We start from the raw sequence: 5,419 nt of genomic DNA on the forward strand, positions 1-5,419 counted from the left end.
CAGGGTGTGAGTGAGTATCATGAATCAAAGTCATGTGGACCCTTGGGTTAGGTTACATTCCAATATCAACTTCACACCAATTAGATATTTGACTTTGTACATGTTATGTAAATCTCTGCCTCAACTTCTTCATATTAAGATGCACCTAGTAATAGTAGTACAAAAGATTTTCAGGATCAAATATGAGATTACAGATAATGTTAATTGAGAAGCACCTACTCTGAACTATCCAGGAAATGTCTATCATTACTATTATTATCATCATTTTCATCATCATCAATATTATTCTTTAAGTTTGTAATTGTAGCCAAATATCAGATAAATTCTCATATAAGGTGAAGTATTGTTAAAGATAAAAGTTGTTGCTGTTACTGCTGTTTTCTTATTAAGAGAGGTGTAAGAAAATCACTGTGACATCACTATCGGTAGCTGCCATCCCCTGCTCAAGACCCCAGTTGGAAGACATATTGGCAGTTTGGAATTAGTTTGGAGTGGAATCACTCTCTTAAAAGAATAAACAACATTGGCGTTTTTGAAGGTGTCTTCCTTCAGAAAGGAAAGCATGTAATTGATCTTAGAGAACCTAAAGATGAATGACATGTTCTCCCTTCTCTTAAAATGGTTGCAGTCCATTGAAGGACAGGAAGAGAGGACCAGAGGCATGTCTACAGAAAACAGGGCCTATGGTGATTTGTTTTAAATTTCAGGATGATCTGTCTCTCTCAGCTGGTGATGGAAACTTCAATGGCTAATGTAAACTGCTCATTGGTGCCTCCAGCATTTTGTGCCCAGGGGAGGCATCATATTTACCATACCTTTGATATGCCTCTGGACAGGATATTAAAAAACAGTGTAATTCGTGCTTAATAAAGCTCAAAATGTGACTTAGAGAGAGATCAATAATAACATTTACACTGTGAGGATTTGAGCAAAACTTTTAAGAAAGTATATGATGCTCTACGCAAACACATACCAGGGAGGCACTCAATTTGTATGAACAATGTGTTCAAGGGTTCAATTCTGAGAAAAAACAATTCACATTTGGTGAAACTGGAGTCATCCTGAAAAGCTGATGTATCCTCGTACCATCAATAGCATGTGGACTCTTGAGTGAAATTACATTCAAACAACAACTCCACCACCAAGTAACTATATGATGTTGTTCATGACTTGTAAATCTCTGTGCCTCAATTTCCTTACACGTAAAATGAACATAATAACAGTAGTACAAAGATTTTCAGGATTAAATATTATATTATGCAAAACACTATCTAAAAACCAAGGACTCTTAACTATCCAGGAAATACTGTCATGATTATGAATATTATGCTTTGAGATTGTAATTCTAGGCAAAAATGACATATTCTCATATAGGGTTAAGTATTATCAGAATTCAAAATTGTTTCAGCTAGTCCTGCTTTGTTATAATTCTTTATTAAGAGATGTGTAAGAAAACCATCTTGAAATCACTAGAAATAGCTACCATCTCCTGTTCAAATCCCTAGTTGGAAGATGAATTGGCTATTTGTAATTATTTTGGAATGAAATCTCTCTCTTAATAGAATAAACAACTTTGAAGTATTGGCTGTGTCTTCATTCAGAAAGCAAGCATGGAATTGAATACACAGAGTATAGCTGCCAGTCTCCAGAAAAAGAAGGAAGTGGTTGGGACTCAGCGTAGACTCCCTGGCCCATCCTCTATAACATGAGAAGGATGGATGTGCATCACAGAAAATATTGAAGTTCTGGGCAAGCAAACAAGAGAAATACTTGAAAGGCTTTCATGCTACATTAATACTTGAAGAGGCCTGGCTATACCAGCTCCCAAAATAGAGAACTCTTCTCAGTACTACATATTCTGGACCATTTCCTGAGACAATATGAAGAAAGAATTTAGGAACTTATCCCAAGGAACTGTGACAGTTTGAATCTCAGTTTCTGCTGGAAATACCTGCTGCTATTAATCCCAACCCCACTGAAGAAATCCCCTACCAATCTTTTCCATTGCACAGATATTTGGATTAACTTCACTGACACTCATCCTGACACATTATCCTCAGTCTCCATATACCACATTTCTCCCTCATGGCCAGGCAGGGCTCATGTCCCTGCACTCTATTTCTCTAATATCTTCAGATCCAGTTTGTAACAAGCTGTACCTGCTTGAATACTGAGTGTGTACCCACAGCTTCCAGCCTCAGACTTACACCCTGAAATCTGAACTTTGGTTCGTCCATAGGATTCTTTATGGTGGCTCAGTCAATATCCTGGTCATGGTCATTTACAATAAGATTAAGCCCCAACCTGGACAAGGGGAATTGAAGTTTCTGAATCCTTATTCATTGACTGGTCAGTCATAAACCCAGCCTCAAAATCCTCCCCATAATCCAAATACACATTACCTGTATTTGTCGAATCAGATGACCTGTTCTTCAACTTGGCTGCAAGACTCTTATTTGAATTCATGTAATAAGAAGTAAGATGACTTGGAAAAGGTGGTGTTCAATACCTTGAAGGCTGTGTTTATAAGATTCTATAATAATGAAAAATGTTGCTGGATTCTGAACTAACATAGTGCAACAACCATACGGCAATTCCTTCTTTCACAGGGTCTCAAACATCCTTTGTCTTTGCCTGTTTCTAATATTCTGTCGCAGCTACACATAGTATTGTCTGATTTAACCAACCTGTACAACAACTATGTTTAGACAGCTGGTAAGGTTGATTCTGTGCCCTTGGTAGCCCCAAGCATAGATGGGGCAATGGTTGTTACAGTCAATAGTTACAGCCTGAAATCAGACTTAGCTGTTAAGAACTTTAGCAGCATTGGCTTCTATAAGGACTAAAGGGAATCTCTTAGGATGGCATCTGAAACATCTGGGTTGATGCAATGACCTGTAATCATTAAATGTAAGTTTGTGATCCTAGTGGGAGTTGAAAGGAGACAAAGTAGACAAGGGCTATTTGACTGCTCCACAAGTTGGAAAGGAATAGTTTTCTATGGACACTCTTAGCAAGCACATTAATTTACCTTAAACTACCTAATTACACCTATTTGCTTTGGTGAAACTTTAGATTTCTACACAAACTGAAACACATTCTTGTTTGTGTGCTTCCAGAGCAGGAGTAGGTAGGAAATCATTTGTTTAACGTATTTATCATAGTATTAAGTATGAAAAAGACTGTTGTATAAACCTAAATTTTCATTTATTTATTTGTAGTTGGCTATAAGATTTTCAGTCAAACCAAAATGTTCTTGAAAATCCCTACCATACCTTAAAAATTGAGCAAGCAAACGAAATACAATTAATATTTACTTAGAATAATTAATTCCACTTTTGTAGAACACTTGATTTCTTTGTTAATTTATAGGAAAATTTTAAATTATTTCATATTATTCGTTTATATATGCATTAAAAATATATCCATGTACTTATGTATGCATTTAATGGCTCCAGGTATGTTTGATATGTTTACTTTCCCTAAATATAAAAATATATACATACACCTTTCAAAATGTATCAGTGTGTCCTTGAGTGGAGGGTGTTAAAGTGGTTTTTCCAAGAATGGGTTTTATTATCTATTCCTTTGAGGGTTATTCATAAAACAAAAGATTACTAAATTGGGATTAATTAAAATTAACAACTTCTGCCCATTGAAAGGAACACTAAAATAGTGAAAACACATAGCACAGATTGAGAGAAAATATAGAGTCAAGCTATATGATGAAGAGTGTCCTGTAGCATGTTATCTTAAACATATACACAGAAGTGCTAACTTTAGACATACATAAACCATTTAGCTTATTGCAAGTTAGTAAGGGAAGGATATACAAGTAAGATATCAGACAGTAATTGAGAAATGGAGAACAAGAATGAACAATTACAGTGCTAGTTCCATGTTTAGACTCCAAATCTTTAGCTTTCTGGATTTGACCTTTTGAGGGTGGTCTTGGAAGCAAGGTTTAAGCACCACTCAAATTTGGTGGTGGTCCCTTGTTGTTTGGGTTTGAGGACAGGCAGCATGTAGAGTCTCAGCAGACTTTCAGTCTTTGGAGAATAAGAGATTAGAGAGAGAGAGAGAGAAACATCCCTTTTGCTTTTTCCCTTTTGCCTGGATCTTCTCTCAGTGATTGTGCAGAAATTCAGGATTTATATGTGAATTTGGTATCACAGGATAAGTTAATGGTCAGTGTGATCTCAAAGACTAGTAGGCTATGCCTTCTCTCCATGGTTAGAGATTAGCTACATGTCACATGTTTTTTCCAAGTTTACAGACTGAAGAAGTTGGATACACTTATGTTTCAGTGCTAGCTTATAAATATTAACTATGTCATCTTTTCTTTTATAACACTATGAAGGTGCAAGGTTGAATTAAATATTGTTAGCACATTCATCAAATATTTCACATAGTTCTGTTTTTCCATGTCTAAGGTCAGAAATTTTCTACTTCTAAGTCTCATTTATACTTGAAGCACTTGCTGACAATGATCAAAGACTAAAGCCCTCAATATGGATTGGACTTATACATCAATCAATCAATCAATAAAATAAATATAAATAAATAAATAAATAAACCACTAGACTAATAAGCAACTTCACACTAAACAGAAAAAAGATTGAAATTTTCAAGCATTTAATTTTATTTGAATTCACAGTCAACACTTATGGAAACAGCATCAAGAAATCAAACAATGTGTTGCATTGGGGATATCTGCAAAATACCTCTTTCAAACGTGTTAAAGTGCAAAGATTTCACTTTGAAGACTAATGTACACCTTAGCCAAGTCATGGTATTTTTAATCACATCATATGCATGTGAGAGCTGTGCAATGAATAAGGAAAACTGCAGAAGAAGTGATGCTCTGTATTGTGAATATTCAAATATTCATAATCGAATGTATCATGGCCTGCTAGAAGAATGAACAAAACAGTCTAGGAGGGAGTACAAGCACAATGATCCTTAGGAGTGAGAATGACCAGACTTCGCCTTTTATGTTTTAGACACGTTGTCAGAAGGGATCAGTCCCTGGAGAAGAATATCATGCTGGGTGAAGTACAGGATCAGTGAAAAAGGGAAGACCCCCAACAAGACAGATTGACACTGTGGCTGCAACAATGGACTCTCAAGCACTGCAATGATTGTGGAATCACACAGGACATGACAGTGTGTCATTCTGTTATAGGTAGGGTGGGAATGAGTGGGAACTGACTCAATGTCACCTTACAACAACTACAAGTTTTATTATGTGCAACTTAATGCATCTGTAGCTTCAGATCATTACAGAAGCAACCTTATAAAGGAATACATGATTTAAGAGTATTACAGAATCACATGTAATTTAAGAACATTACAAAAAAGCATACATAACAAGGAAGCATAGTAAACATGAAACTAAATGTTATAAATAATAAAATGC

This window comes from Orycteropus afer, unplaced genomic scaffold (genome assembly GCF_000298275.1).
Source record: "Orycteropus afer afer isolate SDZICR_OR568_19922 unplaced genomic scaffold, OryAfe1.0 scaffold00045, whole genome shotgun sequence".
NCBI classification, from domain to species: domain Eukaryota; kingdom Metazoa; phylum Chordata; class Mammalia; order Tubulidentata; family Orycteropodidae; genus Orycteropus; species Orycteropus afer.